The sequence below is a fragment of the Ursus americanus genome, chromosome 8 (assembly GCF_024610735.1).
Source record: "Ursus americanus isolate L20-20 chromosome 8, mUrsAme1.1.p, whole genome shotgun sequence".
Classification (NCBI taxonomy): Eukaryota; Metazoa; Chordata; class Mammalia; order Carnivora; family Ursidae; genus Ursus; species Ursus americanus.
In genome coordinates, this window is record NC_142134.1 from 55,606,537 (window position 1) to 55,631,326 (window position 24,790).

The 24,790-nt window shown below is 34.3% G+C and overlaps 1 long non-coding RNA gene across 3 annotated transcripts in view; it reads left to right on the forward strand.

Moving 5' to 3' along the window:
• LOC123804288 (uncharacterized) overlaps positions 1 to 24,790 on the forward strand; it is a 127,780-nt gene that overhangs the window by 59,349 nt on the left and 43,641 nt on the right. For 2 of the 3 annotated variants that reach the window (XR_015725531.1, XR_006783132.2), the window contains exon 4: positions 20,893 to 20,992. This is a non-coding gene — a long non-coding RNA (uncharacterized LOC123804288). Of the gene's footprint in view, positions 1 to 20,892; positions 22,553 to 24,790 lie in introns of those variants that run through there. The other variant, XR_015725530.1, reaches the window with a different exon arrangement.

Below are 24,790 nucleotides of genomic sequence, written 5' to 3' on the forward strand. Positions count from 1 at the left end.
TAGGTCCCTATGAGAACTCTAAAAATGTTCCATAATCTGTTTCACCATCCAGACCCTACTCTCACTGCCTCCAGCACACTATATATTCCCTAAATACATAATCTGACTAAGCTACTCACTGATATTTTACCAACAGATTAATTCTAATTATCAATGATGAGCTAGATGATTATTTCATAATATACTTTCATCTTTCATTTCATAAAAGTCAGGAGAGTGATCTATGAATGCATGTTATTAATTTAACCTGTTGCTAGTCAGTGGAGATATAAAGATAATTAGTAAATGATAATGATCGCCAAGAAACTCACTTGATGCAGATATATAGAGAGCTGATGATTCATCAAGCTGCTCGTTGTTATAGAAGTACCAATAAAATGCTTTCTGTGAATTGGAAAACAAATAATAAACAAACTGGAAGAACTGGAGGAATGTATCAAGAATGTGCTTAGAGATTAAGTAACAATTTGAGAAGAGATGGTCTTACAGGAAAAAGGGAATTTTTATGTCTGATTTTATGCCTAAAACTTCAGATGTCTTGAGACATCTATTGTTTGAGAATGTAAGGTGACCTGAAGTGGGTCAAGATTTTAAAAGGCTTGCCAGTTTCAAAGGTAGAATGTGGACAGAAAGTGAAATGTCTTGCATTCTAAGCAAAGAAATGTTTTAACCTTCATCTTTTACTCTACCAAGAACCAACACAGGTTGAACATAAAAGCAGCACTGAGCCTATACTTTTTATATTTAGTACTTTAACTTGCTATTTTTATTTGTGTTTATAGCAGTGATTATTAAAAATAATAATAATGGTTATTATAATGACTATTATGTCTTGAATACCTAAAAGGTAAGACACATTATGGGAAGAAACCTCCAATTTAATGATTTTTTTAAATTGAATTCTCAAAATAATTCCATGAAGTAGGTATAGTTATCACTATTTTATAGACTCGCATAAATTAACTAGCTTACCCAAGTTGCCAGAATTATAAAGAAAGCTATACAAAAATTAAACCCATAGCTAGCTGAATTTGAAACCCTTACGTTTTCTTTATGGGCAGTTATTATTTTAACTCTCAAATACAAAAATCTATGCTTTTTTACTAAAATATGTTTGACATACAACATTGTGTAAGTTTAAGGTGTACGTTAATTTGATACATTCATATACTGTAATATGATTGCCATGGTAATGATACTTAGTGCTTTTATCATGTTACCTAATTATCATTTCATTTTAGTGGTTGGCATAATTAAGTGCTAGTCTCTTAGCAAATTTGATGATTATAATACAATATTGTTGTCTGTAATCACTGTATCGTTCATTAGATCTCTAGGATTTATTTGCTACTCATTGCAAATTTGTACACTTAAATAACATCTACCCCATCCCCCACTCCCCATCCCCTGGTAACCACCATTTTATTCTCTGTTTCTACTAGTTTGGGTTTTTTAGATTCCACATATATGTGATACCATACTGTACTTGTCTTTCTCTTTTAGCATAACATGCTCAAAGTCCATCCACATTGTCACAAATGGCAGGTGAATGGGTAAAGACAATGTGGAATATATATACAATGGTATATTATTCAGCCATTAAAAAAATCTAGAATGTTTACTGAGACTTAGATTTGAACTACTACTTAAAGTAATACTTTTCATTATATTATATTTCATTATATTACTACTTGAAGTATATGTTGTTGTTTCTGATCAATAATTCACTTCACTGAACTGATTCAATAACAGTAATTTTTAGAGAATTATAAAAATATCAAAAGCTACTGTTATCATGGGTTTGTTTTCAATTCAATTTACAAGCCAGACAACTGGAACACCACTAATATTTTTTCCATGAAAGAAAAGAGCTTTAATTTTTATGTTTTATAATCTTCCATTAAGGAGAAGAATATGTTTAATAATTTCACCATGAAAGAAAAGGTGAATATTTTCAATTCATCAGAGTGAAAGGAGCTGAGTTGAGCAAACAGAAATCAAAGTTGGCTTTTACTGAGGGACATAACGTTTCAAAACAACATTGGTATCACTAAGTTACATTATCAGATGTATTTAGGAAAGTGCATGTAACTTATGCTTTTTAATTAAACTTAGTCTGGTTTAGGTTGTCTACAAAAGGTAGAAAGATATTTCCCAAATTATCAGGACTGGTAACTTATAGCCTAAGAGGAATTCTTTTTTTTTTTTTTTTTTTTTAAGATTTTATTTATTTATGTGACAGAGAGACAGCCAGCGAGAGAGGGAACACAGCAGAGGAGTGGGAGACGAAGTAGCAGGCTCCCAGCGGAGGAGCCCGATGTGGGACTCGATCTCGAACGCCGGGATCACGCCCTGAGCCGAAGGCAGACGCTTAACGACCGTGCTACCCAGGCGCGCAGCCTAAGAGGAATTCTTTGGCCAACAAACTGACCCATTATGAAAGAAGAAGAAATTCCTAGCTAAGATTTACTTAGGTTAAGCGTCTGACTTCAGCGCAGGTCGTGATCTCAGCGTCCTGGGATCTGGATGGAGCCCGGCATCAGGCTCCCTACTCAGCAGGGAGTCAGCTTGACCCTCTGCCCCTCTCCCTGCTTGTGTTCTCTCGCTCTCTCTCTCATAAATAAATAAAATCTAAAAAAAAAAAAAAAAAAGACTTACTTAGAGCTATATTAAAACTAATACTTTAAAATGGCATGTTGACTGGAAATACTGCTTTATGTGGTTTTTCTAGAAAAGACTTTCACTTGGTGATAAAGTTAAATATATTGATACAGTAAAATTATAGATGAGCAGTTAATACATAGTGGACAAAGAGAAAATTAACTTGGTTTATCAATTCTAATCTACTTATATTTATAATTTTGACAGTGTGCCATAGGTTGTACACAAGCTAGTTCTGGGTTATTACCAGGATGCTCAGGGCCATTCTAATAAGCATCCCGGATTCAAACAGAAAAATGCCAGATTTCATCACATGAATTGAATTTAACTGAAGAAAAGTACAGAAACAACACTTTTTCTACTATCTGCTGTAAGGTCTATTCTTAAGGAGAAAATGATCCATGCTTAAATATGGAAAGTTTTATGGAGATAGAATTTTAGGGCTTTCAAAATAGGTGTGGCCTTAGTGTTCTTAGGCTGTCATAACAAAATACCGTAGACTGGGTGACTTAAACCGCAGAAATTTATTTCTTATAGTTCTGGAGGCTGTAAAGTCTAAGATCGAAGTTCTGGCCAGTTCGTTCCTGGTGGGCACTCTCTGGCTTGCAGATGCCCACCTTCTCATTGTGTCCTCACATGGCCATTCTTCAGTGCATGTAAGTGGAGGGAGATAAAACTCTCTGTTCTTCTTATAAGGCCACCAATCCTATCACATAAGGCCCCCCACAGTTATGACCTCACTTAATCTTGATCACCTTCTAAAAGCCTGATCTCCAAATACATTTAAACTGTGGGTTACAGCTTTAACATATGAATTTGGGGGGTAGGAAACACAAGTCAGTCCCTAGCAGGTCTTATAATGAAAAATAAAGAGATAGCCAAGAAACTCTATAGAATAAAGAGCAATTTAGAAATAAAGGGAAAGAGGAGAAGAGAAGAGAATACAGGAGTTAAAGGAATGGGCAATACTGTAAGTGGCTGGACCCTACAGGGGAAAGCAACAATATCAGATTTCTGACAGTAGGGTGGCTAAAGAATGTCAATGAACAGGGTTGCAAGTTACTAAAATTCAAGGGTGTTGTTGTTGTTATTTGTTTGTTTGTTTTTTACTTTACATTAAGTCCTGTGCTTAATTTTCTTCAAAATTTGTTGAAGCTTGGCATATGCAGAATGGCCAGTTAAAATATTTTATTTCCCTCTCTTTCTGAAATGGAGAGCAGTGACTGACCTGTGTGTCCAGTGGCACACAGTTATGGCACAGTGGGAAGAAAGTAGCAGCACGTGGTGGCAATAAGAGGTGATGTGTGTGTGAAATTTGGAATCAATAGGAAACAGTGTAAAATGACAAGATTGTATGTTCCTGTGAATTGATGTATTAGTTTTGACATTTTACTATAGAAGGATTGAGGTAATTTCATTTGTCTTAAAGGACAAGATGACGTCAGTGGAGCCACATAATATTTTATAATGAGTTCAGAAGAAATATATGACACATGTTTATGTGCTCACATATGCATGTGTGCAGTATATGTAATATATATACATTATACATATTATATATACTGCCTATAATTCACACACACACGTATGGTGTATTTAGAATTTGTGGTAGCATATAAAATTAATCAGTAACATGTATTACCAGAATAGTACATTCTACTTGATTTCAAAGAAGTGACCAAATTATCATAAACTCAGATGCATGATAAATATTTGCTATAAAGAATGATTAAAAAGAGGTAGGACTTAGAGAAATAAAAGGAGAAGGGGGGAAATGTTGTAAACAAAGTTTCCCAGATAAAATGACTAGAAGTATGTTACGAAGATGATTGTAGCATAGGGCTATTGGAAAACAAGGGCAAAGAAGTAAATAGGGGTCACATTGTGCAGGGCTCCTACTGAAAATCTGAGCGTGAAGTTTATCCTTTAAGTCATAATTCTCATTTGCGATATTGTAACACATTAGAGTGCGCAGAAAAAAGTTTGTTACTAATTAATTTCTAAAGTGGACACATAATTTGTGTTTTTAAAAATATAAATGAGATTGAGTTTTAATTTAGCCCCTTGGTGAGTCATAAGCATTCGCTAGCATGATGATATACTTATATAGTGTGGAAAAAAATCACTTGATTATATACTCTTGCCATGAATTATACACAGCATCTAGATAAATCTAAACTATGAGGTCTTCCACATATTTTATTGGAATAAACTTTTTTCATCATGGTTATTTTCAGATAAAATTAAAAGTATGTTGAAGACTTCTGTTTTGAGCAAAGGAAATCATTAGAGGTTTTTGTACAGGGTGCAGAAACTATAGAATGGTATTTTCAGGGGAGTCAATCTTGCAACAGTAGGTCACATATAACGAAAAAGGAATTAAAAAAGGAGACTAAAAAGCCGAAAATGGTTTAATCTATTGTAATATTCCAGTTTGTCCTGATCCCCAGTTCTCCCACCAGCAAGAAAAGGCTATAACAGACTATCTCTTAATGCAATACAAAAGTAGATATGCACATACATAGAAATATATGTGTGTCTACTTGTATACATGCACACATATATTTACATATGCCTATATTCATATTTGGGTTATGAGTGACTATGCAAACAGATATTTTAATAGGTATTTATATTACCTGAAGTCCATAAAAACATACGATTTCAGACTATAATAAAATAGGACGATAATTTTGAAAATCCAGTATAACTGGAAAACCTATTGAGAAATTATACAGCACTTTTCAATGTACAAACTCATTAGCACGAATAAAAGATGCATCAAATGCCATTTACAACCCCACTCCAGAATATATTCAAGCACTGTCTTCTATGTTTCGGCCTCAGTTTAACCCTGTAGATTAAGGTTGTGTGTCTGTCAGAGTAAAAGACGAAAGTTGGAATATCCAAAATGCAAACTCATTGCTTAATACTTTGAAAGAAGCCGAAGAAAACATTATTTTGAAATGTCTGAGCAGAGAAGAGAAGGAGGACTTAAACTCTCAAGTTTAAAAGACTGGGGAAATGGTGTGCCAACCTTGACCCAGTGATGTTGGATTCTAGGGGACTGATGTGTTGGAAGCTGCATGGGCATCAGCATATGCAGAAAAGTGAACATGTCCTGTGGAAGTTGCCATCAATGGCTGTGGGGATGCAGGAGATGGCAGCCCACTAGAAGCCACGGCAGTTGGGAGTCTGGATGAACATCTCACACAGAGCAAGACGTGGAAGTACTACCTAGCCCCATGCTTTCAACTGGTCCACCCAGATTTCTCAAATTTACAAAGACCCACGGCCCAGCACCTTTCCTGCATTTTTTCATGGAAACCATATTCTTTGTTAGAAAGAGGGAGAGATAGACCAGGAAATTTACAAATCAGGATCACTGGCAAGTGTTATTATGGGGAAGGCAAAGCTAAATTTAATTTAAAACAATAAAACATGATGTTATTCGTACTCTAAGCATACCTAGCAATTGATAACTGTGTGTAGTAAAACAGCTTATAGAATTAGCAAATTCATGACTTCAGAAAAAAAAAAGTGAAATTGAAAGACTCAGGAAGGACATTTTACTTAACTTAGAGTTATTTTCAGATTGGAAATAAGAGCAGAAACAAAGTTAGAATTATGAAATCTTTCATGTATCATGAATTATATTTACATATTGTGACCCAATAAAATTATATAATGAATAGTGATTTTATACCCATAAAATAGCTTAAATTCTATGTGTTCTTGATTTATGTCTACTCTCAAAGCCATTGAAAGAGCACTACACAAATTTATTTATGAGTAAAGGCTGTTTTTTCCCCCAAACTAAAATACAATAAAAAATAAGAATGTCAATAGCATATTCCATTTTGTACTCAAAAATTAGTGATCTTATTTGTAGTCCAAAATAATTTATCAAAATGAAAATAACAATAAAAAGTGACTCTCAGGGAACCATAGGAATTATAGGAAAAATTACATTTTTAGAATATAACAAAATAAACATAGAGCACTATGTTATTCTTACCTAATAGCATTAATTATTGGACCATCCCTTAAAGTGACCGCTGTGATTATAAGCATAACCACAAAACTAGTCATGCTTCTGCTATTTCCCAAGGAATATGGTATTTTGATGAATTCTGCACTTCCAACTTAAACAAAAAGCATAAAAATAATTTTAATGAAATTAATGAGATTAGTGCTAATTTAGTTTCTAAGTACTATAATAGTGTTTTGCATGTGGGAACAGAGGCTATCAAAGTCAGTTCAGGAATAATGCTGAAAATAGAATGCTTTCCTCTCTTGACAGTTTTTTCAGAGAGAAGAAATGACAAGGGAGACAGATTTTCATTTTACTTCGGTCCCGTAAATTAACACCTTTAAACCCAAATTATGCTGAAAAATGAAAATATATATGTATGAAGAATGCACCCCAATATTTTCAAGATAGGTTGATCTTCAAACAAAACAAAGCAAAGATGGAGATGTGACAGAAGATAGTACAACAAAAGCTAAAAATTGAGATAATTTCATTGGCAGAGACCATACGATGACATTTTTTAGATAAAGAGATTTTAATCTTCAATTTTACTTAATTCACACTAAGCTAACTTTACACACTTTTGTGAAAGCATATGTTTTAGGGAAAAAAAACTCATGGTAACAGACATTTTCTGGTTTAGTGTTGGGCTAGACTGAAGTTACAGACACGGAGAGGGGGAAGTTAGTTATGTTGCTAAGAGAGCCAGAGAAGATTTTTTTCTGTGTTTTTTTTTTCCCCTTTTTCTATATCATCTATGTTTTCAAATCAAATTCATTATTCTGGAAGAGAGTTTGGTATATGATCAAGATTGGTAGACATGGGGGAAGTTTTGTTTTCTACTGTGCAATTTGTAACAATCATTTTTCAAATCTGTTTTAAATAACATGACCTCTTGAACAGTTTCTGACAGTGTCTTTTTAACAGATGACATACATACCTATACACATATGATAAGAACCATAATATACATTCTTTATTGCTGTGTGTAAAGAAAATGTCCTATAATTTCATACTGGATAAATATTTACTTAAAAATTTTAGGAAAGGATCAGATAAATCCAATCATTTACAAAATATTCTTGAGAAGATAAAGATTCATTACATAATGTGATTATAACCTTAAAAACAAAATCAGATAAGGACAATGAGAGAAATGAAAATTGTAGGCAAATTTCACTTGTAAACATGTAATGACCTACATAAAATATTAGGAAAAAAAATGAATCCAATAATGCATTTAAGTGTGATGTCATTAGGTGGACTCATCTCAGAATGCATGAACAGTGTAAAAGTTTCTCTATTAATATCACCCAACTTTAAAAATTTAAAGAGGAAGAACATATAATTATCTTGATAAATGCAGCAATTGAAAATTCTTATCAGGATCACTTCCCCACGGTGATTAGGAGACTATCTCAATAATTGCTCTCATTTAGCCTTATCTTTTTTTTTTTTTTTAGATTTTATTTATTCATTTGACAGAGAGAGAGAGAGAGAGAGCACACACAGTGGGGAGAGGCAGAGGGAGAAGTAGGCTCCCAGGTGAGGAGGGAGCCCGATGTGGGGCTCAATCCCAGGACCCTGGGATCATGACTTGAGCCTAAGGCAGATGCTTAACCCACTGAGCGGCCCAGGTGCCCCAACATTTAGCCTTATCTTTGCCAGTCATGTAAAGGAAGCTTTATTCATTCTTTATAAAAGACTTTTTGCAGCTATCTTTATATTCTTAAGACACCAATTCCATGAAGCCTAATATTTTGAAAAAAATAATTAATAGAATGAACTTTAAGTATCAAACTCTTATTATTGTCACTTAATTCCTCCATTAATGTAGAGGAATTGGAGAATACGTAAAAGAAAGGTACCATCACAAGTTTCTTAATCTTCCTTATTCACCTAAACTAGTAGTTCTTTTTTACCTTCAGGTTTTTTTTTTTCATACCTACCTGTGATGGTTAATCTTATATGTCAACTAGACTGAGCTAAGATGCTCAGATAGTTGGTAAAACATTATTTCTGGGTATGTGTGGGAGGGTGTCTGTGGAAGAGATTAGCATTCAAATCAGTAGACTGAGTAAGGAAGATCACCTTCCCCAGTGTGGTTGAACATCGTCAATCCTTACAGGGCCTGATAGAACAGGAAGGTAGAGAAAGGGTGAATTTGCTTTCTCTGCTTGAGCAAAGAGTTTCATCTCTCCTGTCCTTAGACATTGGTGCTCCATGTTCTTGAGATCTTAGACTCAAGACAGGAACTTACACCATCCCCCCACCCCCATCCTATTCTCAGGCCTTTGGGCCTAGACTGAATCACATCACAGGCTCTCCTGCTTCTCCAGTTTGCTGATGGCAGATCAAAGGACTTAGCTTCCAGAGCTACATGAGCGGATACCTATAATAAATCCCCTCATATATATATCCATGTATATACTATTGCTTTTGTTTCTCTGGAGAACCTGACTAATATACTACCTAAATCTATCTTTTTCACTTAATTAAAAAAAAAAATCTTCCAGAATCCCATATTTCTTGATTGTCTTTTCCTTCCCCTATGCCTCTTAACACCACAACCACTACTATTTGCAAAATTTATATTAAATAATCTAATTTTCACTTCTTTATTTTCTTGGCAGCAAAAAAGAAAGATGCATTTGTATAATTAGGGCCATAATATATTTATGATTTCTAGCTTCAACAAGAACATAAACAAACTTGATAATTTAAAAACTAAGAAATTAAGCTTTCATGGTTCTGCAGCTATAGAAACCAAACAGAAACCATAAAGAATTCTAATATTTAACTAGAAATGACGATACATATACAAACATTCCTGACTTTGTCCTTTCTTGTGTCTCTGACTTTAAAACCACCGCATAAGACAATAGAAGACAATAAAATGTCAAAGCATTTGCACAATGGCTTTCCAGTTTTTCATTTATTTTCATTTATTTTCTCTAAAAGTAATTGCATTTTTTAAAAGACTATGCCAGTTTTAGTTTTGGCTGGTGTTCTAAAGGCAATGGGTACAATTGATGCCGAGAATCTTGAAGCAAATAACCTGTCCAGCACATGCTAAGAGGTCATGTAACTGGTCTAGCCAGTGTTAGTGAGCTATCATTTTCCAAACTTATATTAGTACCTGAGGTTGCAGAAGTCAGGAAAGAGGCATTGCTTTTTGCAGAATTATTCAAGTTTGGTGGTCATCCTCCCCTATAGTAAATATCATTATTTGCCAGAGTAATGCCTTATCTACTTCTCTTTCTTCAGATTCTTTCTGACAATAGACAACACCTCCCATTAACCCATTTTCCCTGTACAGTTATTTGAACTTAGTAAACACAATATCTTAAATATATTAGAGACCCAATAAAAATGTTACATACCAAATGAAAGAACACAGGAAAGAGATCAGGAAATAGCCCACTTTTATTGCATTTGAAATTGAAATTAACATCCAGTAAATAAAATCATGGAACTGAAATAGACAATATATATCATTGGCTGAACTTTCATTTTATAGATAAAAATCTGTTTAAAAAATATAAAAAGATAAATGATTCACTCAAACTCAATTTAATTAAAAAGGAAGAATATATGAGCACTGGAGTAAGTTAATAGTGAAAAAATAGTGTGAGTTAATAGTGAATTTGAAGTACGTGTGTGCAGTCTTCACTTTCCAGCAACTAGAAATGAGTTCACCAGTGAACTCAGATATGTAGAACTAAATCTTGTAAACCAGGATCTCTGAAAATTCCAATTTGGTAAAAAAAAAAGAAAAACAACTTATAGTCTGATTGCTACTGTTAAGGTTTAAATCTTTATCATTGGGGTTTACTATTTCCCCAGTTATTGGTATCCAGAATATGTTATTCTTCAACAGCATCTCTAATGGTAATGCTACTTATGTTTAAGATAAGTATGATTTCATCTGTGGAACTAAATTAGAGGCGGTATATAATGTTCAGCTAAACTCGTTTGTAAAGCCTGTTGGTGAGTCCTTTCTCTATTCCAAATGTCTGCACAGAATAAATAATTGAGTCTAAAGTTGTCTTTTGGTAATTATTTTCCATTACAAATTTAGGTTACACATTCTGTGACTAGAAATAGGGAAGCAATTTAGTAAAATAATGATAATTGCTTTAATATAGGTAAACAATGTGCTGTGTGATGCCAGAGGGAGAATGTGAGAAGGCCAAGTAAGATTATTTCATGATAAACTATGTAATGTGGAAGTAGAAGGTGTAGAGACATTGACATTAAAGTTATTTTACCATATTTTACCATAATCCATACAATAAGAAAAGGTTGGGCACTGCTTCCTTTTAGGGATTTTTTTTTTAAACATAGGCTTCTTATCTGTGTTTACTTTTTCTTGAATCTATGTACTCTAAAATTTTTACCAGAATTAGCTCCTTAAATGAATTTTTTTTTTTTTTTTTTTTTTTTTTTTTTTACTTGACCATGCCACTGTGCTCAGCGGGAAAAAAAAATGCATGTCAAATCTGAGTCTAGCTTATTTCTGGTGTTCTCTCTTACATTCACCCCCTAATAATTTTCATTTCTTATTTCTCTATAATTTCTCAGACTTAAAAATTTTAAAGTTTATACATGTTTCTTTCCATCTATTGTAACTGTTTCCTTTCCTGCATAGAAAAATAATTTCCCCTTGTAGCCACACCTCACACATCACTTCTGTGGACCATTCCTAAAATCTTCTTAAGCTTCCTTACTTCTATTTTAGCACTTCCATTTTTTCTTCCAGTAGATTCACAATACACTCAATTCTATGAAGAGAAGGGCTATTCCTAAAAAATCTCTAGATCCTTATGTGAAATACAGTGCTGGAAACATGTATTATTCAATTAATTTTTGAACTGAATTAAATCAAAGGATATTTTATATAACTAATTGTTAACTTGATTGATTGTGTATAGGGGTGTGGAAATAGTAAAGTGAATTCAAAGATGAATTTAAGAGAGTAAACAGTCATGAGATACGCAATATCTACTAAGTGATTTGGGGATGGAAGGACATATAATTCAAGTGGGAAATTATGGATCATTAAGAGAGAGAAAAGGCATGCATTTACATCTTAACTTGACTTTTTATCTTGAGTTTTTCCAATGTAGTGCAATGAACTATGTCATGCATAAAAGAGGGAAACATGGAGATAAGTACTTTGATTTAGATGAAATATCCTCTATAATCATAGAGTATTTTAGATATAAAGCCCTTCAATAATTACTTGGCCCTGTCACAAACAAGTATTTGATATAATCTTTTCCAAGGGGAAGAAGAACATTTTTTTTCACTATTTTTTCCAGTAATTAATGAAAGCCTTCATTTCCGTATGTTGTATTGAGCTACAGGAACTAACTACTCCCATTTTTCTCCTCCTCATCATCTGCTCAACAATAAACTTGCTGCAATCATGACAATATTATTCTTCATCATTTAACTAACATTTATGCTTGATATTCCTCTTGATTTATATAAAATTAAATCATAAATGATGTTTATGACCCATCTTACACAAGGGATAATTATTCAGATTAATTCACATTAATACATTGCTTTTATTTTTGTCATGCAGATGCTGCATACCAATTTAGTTCCAAATGATGTGAAATGTGGGATGTCATACCAGTAAATTTATTTTAAAATATGACTGCACTCACAAGTAGCAATTAATATATCTAAGGAATTATACCTTTGCTGTTTCTTTGATTGAAATGTTTTCTTCTTTCTATAAGAAAATTTTGTTAAAGTTCTTTATCATAATTTAAAAAATTATTGCAGCTAAACTGCACATATCCTTTCAAGGTAATGAGTACATCATTATTAATATCCAATTTTTATTAATACTTCAGTGACATCACTTTTACATAAGAAGCTGTAAGAAAACTTCTTTTTTTTCTCTCTTGGCCAGAGCTCTTCCAATCTGAGCCCTCAAGCAACATAAGCTTACACTCAGACTTGCAGTGATGGTAGAAATGAAGTGAGTGAAAGATTTGACCTTTTTGCACAAAGGTCATATTTTGAAGTTAATGAGTGCTTAATGAAGAAATGGTAGACTTAATTATAAAGTACAGATGAGTAGACATTTCTCTTTAAAATGTATTCATGTGAGGTGACTTATTTTTAACCTGCCTTTGGGATCCAAAGCACTGAGCAGGATTTCTTAGTCTACTCTTGTTTAATTCCATTATCTTAAAAAAAAATTATTCGCCTATTCTAAATTTTAGATTTGCCGTCTACAAATTAAAGCCAATAACTATATATATAATTATATATGTAGATAACAAGTTTATAACAAGTATATATGTGGATAACAAAACATACTTATAAATTAGTAACTACCATGTTTAAAATATTGTGGAACAAAGTAGAATAAAACCGTTTGCATGTCTGAGAATACATGAATGGCTGCGGTTTCTTTAGCTAAGGGTGTCAATATATTTCCTTTTTCGATATTTTGCCAAATACAGGAAATTAGTATTAGTTATACTGCTTCCTTTAAAATCCTCAGTTATTTTCTTTTCCACGTAAACTTGACAGATGAAGGTACTATGCACCAGGCAGTGAAGTCACCGTTAGATGTCTAGCAGTTCTTGCTCTCTTCAGATGTACATTTAAAGTAGTGAAAACACCACTAAGTGATTAAAAGAACAAGTAGACATATAATTTGTAGCAGGTAATACACAAGAAATACACAAATTTATGAGACAATATAAGGTATATATATTTGAAATAGTGGGGGAAGTTCTTTCATAGACAGTGACAAGGTGGTTCCTGGATTAAGGGAAGGAGACATCAAGGGAAGAGTAAAAGGGAAATTCAGTAAGGTGGTATGTGAGAGTGTGGACTGCTGGCTGTCAGAACAGAAACAGGAGCATGTGCAAAAATCTTGGAGCAAGAATGAAATTAATAGCCTTAGAAGACTAAAAGCCGTCTGTAGCTTAGTCAAAACAATGGCACTAGATAAAGCAAGAGAGAAATGCAGGGGGTAATCACCCAGGCTTTTTGTAAAGACAATTGGAAGCCTTCACATATTAGAAGCAGAGGGCATTTTCAAAACACCATCTGGTTGTTCTGTGGGGAATTGATTAAGGGAGTAGGAGTAGAGAGAGTGGCTGGCAGGAGAAATGGGGAGAGATTGTTTTTAGTAGTGCAAACAAGTTAAATTGCCAATGAATAGATGATGAAAGTGAATGAGAAAGAAAAGTCATGGATGATTCTCAGTATTTTGACTTTGGTTTATTGACATTTACTGGCATGTGAAAGTCGGGAATGAAATAAGTTTTAAGAGAAAATTGTTAAATTTGGGAAATGATAAATGAAAATGCTTATGAGATTTCAAGTAAAAAGAACAAATAAGAAGTAGATATTAACGGTGGAATTCAAGAAATAGTTCTATACAATCTATACCCATTTGAGACTAATCTGCATGTAGCTAGCAGACAATCAAGGAATAGATATAATTATCTATGCATGAGAGAGGAGAAGACTTAAATTCAAGTTCTAAAGAGTTCCAGCATTTAGATGCCGGAGAGAGGTGTGTTCAGCAAAAGTGCCTGTGAAGGACCAGCCACACCTGTCCTAGAAAATCAAGAGATGGTGGTGTTGCCAAAAGCAAGAGAAATATGCATTTTGTGAAGGGGTTTAATGGTGACAGTTCTGTAATGTTTACATGGAGGGCTCTAAGAACAGAATCAGAGTCACGTGATTGGAGGCAGATAGGGGACGAGTTTTATTTAGATTACTTATATTCATTCACTGTGGCTTGAGGAGAAGTGGTGGAGAAAGTGACAGGGGCTAAAATTTCCCCAAGCTCTCCCTTAAAGTGGCGGCTTTTCTTAAATTCTGCTTACAGTTCTAGATAAATAACAATATGCTGATTTTTAGCAATAAGAATGACATTGGGTATATTGTCTAGATTCTAGATGGGTTTCTGTGTAATGTTGGGGACACTAGCTAGGACAGGGTAGGTTGAACAATGACAAGGTGGTGAGTGAAGAAAACAAGTATCAGTAATTTTTAATAGGAGTTTATCTCTGTGACCTCCAATGAAGTCAATGGACAGTTTCTTTGTTTTTTGTTTTGTTTTGTTTTTGTTTTGTCAATGGACAGTTTTCAGTTTTAAGGCATTTTTGTTTGGGTGAACTCTGTCATTTCCTTTGTAATTTATAGGTCATTTAAAGTTCTATTATTTCATGATTCCATAACCAGGTAAATCAAGTATCGTTATTTACATTTTACCAAAGGGGCAAATAAAATCCAGGGAAGTGGGGTTACTTGTCCAAAGTCAGTTTTGAAAAGCAAAACAGAATGTAAGCAGCTCAATTTTTAGTGCATAAGGGTTTATTTACCATTTATATCTGTCAGGATTTGTTTTCAGTTCACCACTATTATTACAAAGTAATAGTCACAGACTGTTTGAGACTTACATTTGGCCAGACTAGTTTGGCCTGACTTGCTATTTTGATTCAGAATAATGAGCATTAATAAGCAAGTGTAACTTTTCCACAGTCTTCATCAAAGGAAAATTGAAATTGAGATGCAAATATATTCTGAATTCATGCTTTTCTATCTCATGTATTTATACTTTTTAAATGTAAGTTTGGTGGTTATGCTGCATAATTAAACACTGATATTTACAATGGATAAAACCAGAATTATTGAGTATTTCATATACCACCAAAATATGAATTAGGCGGAAGATGGTTAGTGAGAAAAAATTAACATAATTTATATCACAGCTGTTGATATTGAAGATCTAAACCATCATAAGATCTTTAATTTTAGTTGTAGTTCATAATTAAAGTTATATGAACATACGTATAGATAATGTAGTTAATGTTATACTGAATCGTTTGGGAATATAATGCATTGTTTAATCGACATGCTTTATATATAATGCACAAAAATAGCTTTCATAGAATTAAAACAAATAATAATTCAATGTTATGAACAATGATCCATTATTTAAAATTCAGGTTTTGAGAATTTTCATGAGTAATATCAAACTAACACATCTTGACTTTAGATGATCTGGAGCTTGTTTACTTCTCAGCACCTCTCTTCCTCTGAGTAAAGTTGTTTGGATTGTTTATCTCTAGAAAATGTCTCCCAAATCCATGTCTTCAGCTTCATCCTTTTTTCTGATTTCCTTTCATTTCTATGTGGACATGGTTCTTATTGGATATTCGGCTACCATTTTAAACACAGCATTTAAAAGGTATAAAATATTCAACCACAGGATTGTTTTCCTGCCTATTTCAAATATATGCCAAAGAAACTACATTTCTTGTGGTCATACAGGCTTGAAACTTTAGAGATGTATTTGTCTTCCAGGCTTTATTTCTTTACCAAGTTCTATTACTTTCCCTCTGTAAAATGTCACAGGTTTGACTATTCTGCTATATTTCCAAAATGCTACATTGATTGTAGTCATTTTTCACAACTATTTTATTTTCTTCTATCAGGGTATGTGTCTGCAAAACTCCCCTCTTGCAGAATATCATCTATTAGAATATGACTCCTAAATAGACCTCTCCTTTCTCTTGAATAATATCCCATTATCTTTAGAACAATATTCAGACCCTTTACTGTGACATGCAAGTCCATAAACAAACTGCCCAAAGATCGTTATATCAATCCATCTTTCACTTATAAAAATGCTTCACTCCAGCTAAATTTGTAAATTATATTTACCCCAAAGATGTCCTATTCCTTCTTCCTTCAGTGTCACATCTTTCTTTAGGTGCCCTGCCTCTTGCTATGCTTATTTAAATTTGGCCCAAGCTCATAGGAAAGTCTCTTACCTTTGAAAATTTACAGTGTTTATTTCACTATTGTTTGCCACAGCAACACCATACCTCCCCCCAACCCCTCTCCCCACAAATAATTTTTAATATACTGTTATTTATATTAGGTACACTCATAAAACCATGGGGAAACAGACAACAGCACATTTTTGAGGGCATTTGTCACTCCTAGACTGTTCAACGTAGAGACCCACTAATGTATTTCCACAATTTCCCAATATGTCGGTCTTATTTGGAGAAGAGCTTACCTCACACTACAGAAGATGAAACGGTTTTCCTAGCCATTCAGAATGCCAAGGTATAGACAGTATCTAGACTTGGCTATCAATTTGCTGAGACAAACATTTGAATCTGTAGCTAGGCACTTAAAGATCCAGCATCAATGACCATCAGCCTAGTTTCAAAAGGCCATGCTGTGAGCTCTCAAAGTTGAGCACCTACACGGTGCTGGTGGGGACCAGGTGTCAGTATTCAGTGGTAGCACTTGTGTCCTTCACTTAATTATTACGAGGACTGATATTGTCTCTGGTTTGGGCTTTCTAGATTTCCCTATGTTCTTTCCTATCTCTGTGCATGCTTTCCTGAAACTTCCTGACAATCCTTGAAGTACTCATTATCCTTTCAACGAATTCTCTCTCTGCCAATATTAGCAGTAATTTTTCAGTCTTGCAAATGAGAACCTAAAAAATGTACTTGTCTATAGTTTGGTAAAGTAAAATATTTTAACTAATAGGGTTAGGGGTTGAATTGGTTGAATTGTGCCCCCCCAACATATGTTGAAGTCTTAACCCCAATACTTCAGAACATGACTTTATTTAGAAATAGAGTCATTGCAGATATAGTTAAGATGAGGCCACACTGAAGTAGGGTGACCTCTAGTCTACTGTGACTGGTGTCCTTACAAAAAGGGGAAATTTGGAGACATAAACACACAAGGAAAACACCATGTGAAGACGAATCAAAGATTGGGGTGATTTTCCAAATGCCAAGAAATGCCAGGGGTTGCCAGCAAACCACCAGAGGCTAGAGGATAGACATAGAATTTAGATACTTCTTCAAAGTTCTCAGAAAGAATCAGCCCTACCACCACCTTAATCTCATACGTCCAGCCTTTAGAACTGTGAGACAATAAAACTTCTGTTGTTTAAGTCATTCAATTTGTGGTACTTTGTTACAGCAGCCCTAGCAAACTAATACAACCAACAAATCATACATCCTTTTCCCTAAATGAAGGAAATTCTCTAGTCTGTGCTGCATGCAATGCAAGTTACCACAACCACAAACATCATAGAATAGGATAATGCCTTTAAACACGTTGTACGTACTAGAGATGAAATAGGCAAAGCTTCCACATGGTAAGGGGTAGGCATTTTGTCACCAGGGGACATTTGTTACTGCAGGTGATAAAATTTAACAGAAATTTAGAAAGGGTGAGACAAGGAACTGCCCTTAGGAAAGGTCTTTTGCGTGGGGAGGACACCATCTCTCAGCTTGCAAGAAGTACATTGTATCTCTCTGGCTCTGCGGTCACACCATAGTTATCATGAGCCAGATAGTAAAAGGAAAGAGAAATAGAAGAAAAAGAGCAGGGGATAGACATATTTTTAAATTGAGGGAATGGATCAATTAAGAAAAAACACAATTATAAATGTCAGAGTGGGGGCAAGTGGGGAGCTTTGCTGAGGCAAAACTGGTTGAAAAGTGGAAAGCCAACGAGTAACATATTTAAATGGTGTGAGCAATTGAGTTGACCAGTTCCAGTTAATGAAAATGTATAGCGTGGAGTGAGATGATTTGAATGCTAGGAAACTATTTGTCGGTTCCAGCACATTCAGATTTTGCCATACTGAATGATTTCGTGGATTTAAACAGATCTATTATTTTTGGTTGTTTTACCCAAATGAAAACCTGTAACTTATTAGGTAAATAAGCAGCAAGAAAAGGTAATTTTCACTCTGAAAATTTTTTTACCCTAATTTTGTAACTGACTATTTGAATGTAGAGTTCATGCTGGTCTTTGTATTAATCTTCAGTGTTTGGGAAGGCAAACTCATGTGGCTCTAAGGGGGTCTGTACATTAGAGCAAGAAGTTTCAGGTTTATTTGGCCTACATGAGAAGAGGAAGCCTCCAGGGACCTTGGGGGATGAATTTTTATGTCAAAATACTAAATATTTTAAAATATTAAATGTTTCCTGCCACTGTACGGTGGTCATTCACAAAATACATGGAATCAAACTTTCCAACATGTCTGCTATCTACAGTTCTGTGTGAGGACAATACCAAAACAGAAGTGAGAGGAATATATAAATATGATTGCTGAACAGTGAGTTTTTGAAACTGATAACTTACATGTTTTCATTCTCATATTTTAATAATGGAAATTATAAGTATCATAGCCTTGTAAGTAAAGAAGTAAATCATGTCTAGAGGACAGTGCCAATCTTTAACATAAAATCATCAGTTATTTTACTGGCAAAATTAATTTATTTGGGAACAGCAAAGTAATTGCCATACAGACAGGCTAACTTGGGAAAACCGTAGGCACATCCAAAGAGACCAAGGGAAGGTTAGCGTTTATCAGGCTTCAGGAAGAAACAGGGGAGGGTTGTCTTGAGCAAAAGTTCATTGGAGGAGAGCATGAGTTGGAAGTTGTGCTGGTTTCTCATGGGCTGCAAGAGGTGGTTAGTGCTGTGCTGCTGGGGGCAGGGAGGGCTCTCCCTTCTTTTTCTAAAAGCAGGAAATAAAATTCTTATGTAAAAATGTCTTCCCTTGTCAAAATAATTCTCTTCCTTCTTCCCGCTGGTTATGCAGGATGCAAAGCATGGTTCCTATGTGAGAGCTCCCCTTTCAGGACTCCTTTTTAATGAGATTTCCCTCACTCCTTTTCACAGTCTCTATTTAAGAAAGGGCACTCCAAGAGGTGACATTGCAGTTTGAATAAAACATCTTATATTTTATAGTTCACAATGCATTTTCATAGGTAGTCGTTCCTTTGATCTTGAGAGTAATCCCCTAACTCACACAAAGCAAAGATCATTATCTGTGTTTTATAATAGAAAGAGGGGCTCAAAAAGTAAACTGGTTTACTGAGCAGTAAAACACTGCTGGTGTCAAAGGAAAGCAAATTTTAGGATATGGGCTTTCCTGCAGTTCAGTCTATGTGATATGAAAGGTTCAATTTGAAAGGTCGGCCACCCAAGACATGACTTTGAATAGGAAATCTTTTTTGGAATAAGTACTGTTGTGCTTTCAACAACATGGGGGTCGGGGTCTCTCACCCCTGCACAGTCAAAAATCTGCACTTTGCTTTTGACTCCCCCAAAATGTAACTATAAATAGCCTACTGTTGGGCCTGAAGCCTTGCCACATGTTGTGGTAACATAAATGGTAGATTAACACGTATTTTATATAGGTAGTATATACTGTATGCTTATAGTACAGTTTTTAAGCTAGAGAAAAGAAATGTTATTAAGAAAATCAGAAGAAAGAGAAAATACATTTACAGTACTGTATTTATCAGAAAACAATATGTATATAAGTGGGCCTGTGCGGTTCAAACCCATGTTGAGGTCAAGTGTGTGTGTATTTTATGACTATAAAACTAAACTAGACAAAAATGTGTTTGCAGTAAGTTTTATACGGTGCTCAGCACAACTAAACAAGTAATTAAGCACATTTTGTTGTTTTCAGGGGACAATGATGACGTGTCACAAAACTATCATATTACTTCCACTCATGCTGAAAAAACTCAAGAAAACAATATGTGGATAATAAATGTGATGGTGGAATGATGGGGTTTTCTCAATATGAGAAAGAAAAAAAGTTAAAAAACTATAACTTTAAGAATTAAACTTTAAAAAACTACCTCTTTAGGTCAAAAAATAAATAGAGTCAAACTGCTACCTCTCTGCACCAGAGAAAATAAATTAAAATGTTTCAATCTTAAAGATTAATAATTTAAAAAAAGAACTTCTTATAGAAAGATTGATTCTACAGCCCCAAGATAGTATCATTTTCTTAAGTTTCAAGCAAAAATAGTCTAGTTTCATGCTGATTTTATGACAAGCTTTTCCCTTTTTAAAAACGTTTCTTAAATTCTTTACTTCTAAAATAATGCTATGTGATATTTTATAATCATATAAAATTTTATGTTTTTAAGATGGATTTCTTTCAACCCTCAGAATGTTTCATTTTCATCCTATTGTGCTCTCTAGTCTAGTGATGATTGTCCTTTAGATAATTCTCCCTGTGTTGCTTGAAGTTCTTTTAGGAAAACACTGTGGTCAAGTTATAAAATGAACGGTGCTTAGGTGGAGTTATTTATGGTTAAATTTTATTTTTCTCTCTTTACTTTTTTTTCTGTCCTGCAGGGATGATCACAGTTGATAATCTTGCAAACATTTTAAATTATCCTTGTAAGACTGGAGCAGTTTTGAGTGATAACAACAAGTGGAGAAGAGCCATTTATAGGTAATAAATGCAAGATGAAGGGACTCTGCCATTTGTTCATCTCTTTTATATACATTATCTTATGCAATCCTTGCCATATCCCTGGAGGTAGGCATTGTGATTCCTGCTTTATCGGGAAAGAAATTCAGGTCTCAAAAATGTGACGACTTGCCCAAGGTTACATCACGTGTTAAGAGGCAGTGCTAGGAAATAGCCTCAGGTTTTCCGGTTCTCGGTTTATGTTTCTGTAAGCAAAGCAATCATGAAATGTAGCTTAATATTGTCAGTAATTGCTTTGGGTCCCCATGTGGCTTCTCTACTTTAGTTTCCATTTTTCTCTTCCCAAATACAAACAACAACAACAAGTCTGGACTTAGGTAAGAAGAGATTTTTGGAAAGCATTATTGCAGGAGGGAAGGAAGGACTATGACAATGGGGGGGACTGAGAGAGGGAGTTTTTCCAATAGGAGGAACCTGCAAGCATCTCAAAAGTTAGGTTGACAGGACTTTTTTTTTTTTTTTTTTAAGATTTATTTATTTATTTGAGATAGAAAGAGAGAGTGAGCGAGCCCAGGGAGGGGCCAAAGGAGAGGAAGAGTGAAACTCCAGCAGACTCCTCACTGAGCTCGAAGCCTGACGTGGGCCTGATCTCAAGACCTTGAGATCATGACCGGAGCTGAAACCAAGAGTTTGATTCTTAACCGATTGAGCCACCCATGTGCCCTGACAGAGCTTTTCTTTTATAAGGAGTAACCAAGGCTGGATAAAGGGGTATGGGGAAATAGGATGAGCAAGGATGGCATAATTGAACAGTAGAGGAGTGTTTTACCCTGAGGTCAGTTTATTTGCCAGAGGAAACTTTACAGAGGGGTTGTGTGCTTGCTCTCGCTGAGGCTGGGTACAGTTCAGGGGTCTGGGTTCCCTTTTTTTTTAATTTCTCAGCAAAGACATGATTTTGCTTCTGTGTTTTTATTCTTCCTTTGGCAAAAGGAAATTGCTCTCCCCCTATGGATACGTAATATATGCAGTATTTGTTAAATCATTTATATTTGTAAAATATTATGCAAATATAAAATATCTGTAGTACCTGAACTTGTAAAATTGACTAAGGAGCATTAACTTGATACAGCCCATGAGATCAAATGCTTTGTCAGTCTGCAATATTTCAAGGTATATTCACACATTGGTTGCATGGCTGAATAATGTTGATTCCTCAAAACTTAGCTCACACTTAACTATATTCCAAAACCTCTCCTGCACTACAAAACAGCCAATAACTCTTCTTTCTGTGTTGCCTTTTTCCACAAATATACTTTTATTATTTTACTCATCACACGGTCTTGATGCCTTATTCACATACCTGACTCTCAGTTTTTAATAAGCTCTTTGAGAAAGATGGGAGGAAAATAATTCAAAATATAAAGCTTGATGCAAAGAATCTGATTTAAATAGTATTACATATATGTTTATTACCCATGATCATTGCAATGATTGGTACGTAGTAAGTGCTGGAATTTCTTAGTGTAAGGTCTGTTTCTCTTTATGTCCCAAGTTGTAAATAATGATAATGTTGATGATGATGAAGAAGAAGAAGAAAAAAAATTGTACTGTACACTGTATAACTTCCCTTGTTTAATTATAAAGTAGATGCTATTATTATATCTAATTTACAGATTAGGGAACAAGCATAGCTTAACCAAAGTCACATGGATAGCCACATAACGGTAATTTATACAACCAGATTACACATCTAAACTACATTGCCAAATAAGAGTATTGATTTAGGCCAGAGAAAGGAAAACCAAAATTACCTTTAATATTTTTCTATAATTCTTGGGGCACCTGAGTGGCTCATTCGGTGGAGTGTCTGACTCTTGATTTCAGCTCAGGTCATGATCTAAGGGTTTTGAGATTGAGCCTCCTTTCAGGCTCTGCACTCAGCAGAGAGTCTGCTTCTCTTGTCTCTTTCCCTCTTCCTCTACCCTCCCTCTACTCCTGCTCTTTCTTTCCCTCTCTCTCAAATAAATAAATAGATCTTTAAAAAATATTTTTCTAAAATTCTCATTTTTTGATCCCAAGCTCCCTTAAATTACACAGGCAAGGTTTAATTGTATTTCCTCACTTATTTTACTTAGAGTTTTTTCCCTCATTTCCAGTTTACTGTTTTTATATTCAGTAAGTATTTTATAATATGAATAAGGATCATCAAATTATCTAATATTTATGCAACAGTCATTGTGTGACAGGTACTGTTTTAAGCATTTCATGTGTGTTAACCCATAATTCTTTCAACCTAAGTCATCTCTCCCCTTCCCTAGTCCATGCTCTTAAACATGACACGATATACTGTCTCTTAATAAATGTTGTACAACCTTTTTGTTTGTTTTGTTTTGCAATGAGGAAAGTATAAATAAAATCAGGTATTACAAACATTTTTAAATAAAACGGTGGATATGTACTCCCAGTTTTAATATACTGTAGTCATTATCTATCTACATTTTATATTTTACATACTTGTATCAATAAGTAGGAAAACGGGAAAATGGGAACACTAATAACTTATGACTTTTATACTGTGTTGTCCAGAAACTCACATGCAAGTCCCATTAGAAAATATATTCATTTCTCATTTTATTCAGCAACTATTTAGTAAATACCTTCTATTAGTTAGGTACTGCCTTAGTTACTATGGATACAAAATAAACATGATATATGTTGTTACCTTTTTTTTTTAATGATTTTTTATTATGTTGTTACCTTTCTTAAGTGGAGAGGAAGATAGAAAATGAATCAAATACCATATTTCTCGTTTGTGATCCTATAGAATAATAAAATGGTTCCTGATTGAAAAATTTCTGTTAAATGGGTAGCATTTTGTAGTTCATATGATTATATTATTTTTATGTGATTTTTTTTTTCAAAAAGGCCCCTTTTTTTCTGGAAGTCATGGAGACCTGAGGAACAATCAGTTGTTAAATATTCACCTTATATAACGAATCAAATGATCATGGCAGGGAAAAGACCCAGTTCTTGCTGATAAATAGTTTGAGAGCTTGATTGTGCACTGAATCAACATTGAAGAACTTAACGTATGGAAAGTTTACGTAATAAAAAATCATGTGCAAATAGCAAAATGCTGAAGAGAGAGTAAAAATTCAGAATATGGTAGAATATATTAGGAAAAATCTCTTGGGATGTTGGGTGATTTTATTATGAAGTAGAATGATGTGGAATTGCAAAGGAGATAGGAAATTATAGAAGAAAAGAAAATGGCACGGACAAGAACTCTGAGGCAGAAATTTGGAATGTTTGTTATCAAGACATAGGAAGTTCTGCACTGTCCTGGGAATAAGAAACTGATTTTTTCACATCTAGACTATGACAGATCAAAAATATTATATCAAATGAGTAAATGCATTGAATGGGCCATTACCACCATATAGTTAGTGTTGGTGTTTTCTCACTTCTACCTTCAGTAATGACTTGTTGGCTCTTATTTGTCTCACTGGACAATATGTCAGGTGAATCTGTATATCCATTACAGATTTGGTTATTGTGGTATTGTTGACATTTCTGAAGATTTTAGCTTCTCTCAGTTTTCTGAACACATCATTATTCTGTGTCCTTGATATAATTGCATCTTTTGAAGTTCACTCTCTGATCAACACCTCCCATCATTCCAGATCTCTCTGTTGGTCTTTCATCTCCTTGGGATTCCAGTCCATTGATATCACTGTGTTTTTATACTTCTCTGCTCTTCCATTTTCTGGTCAGATATCATGGTCAACAGTTAAAATATGGACTACAGTATCATGTGGA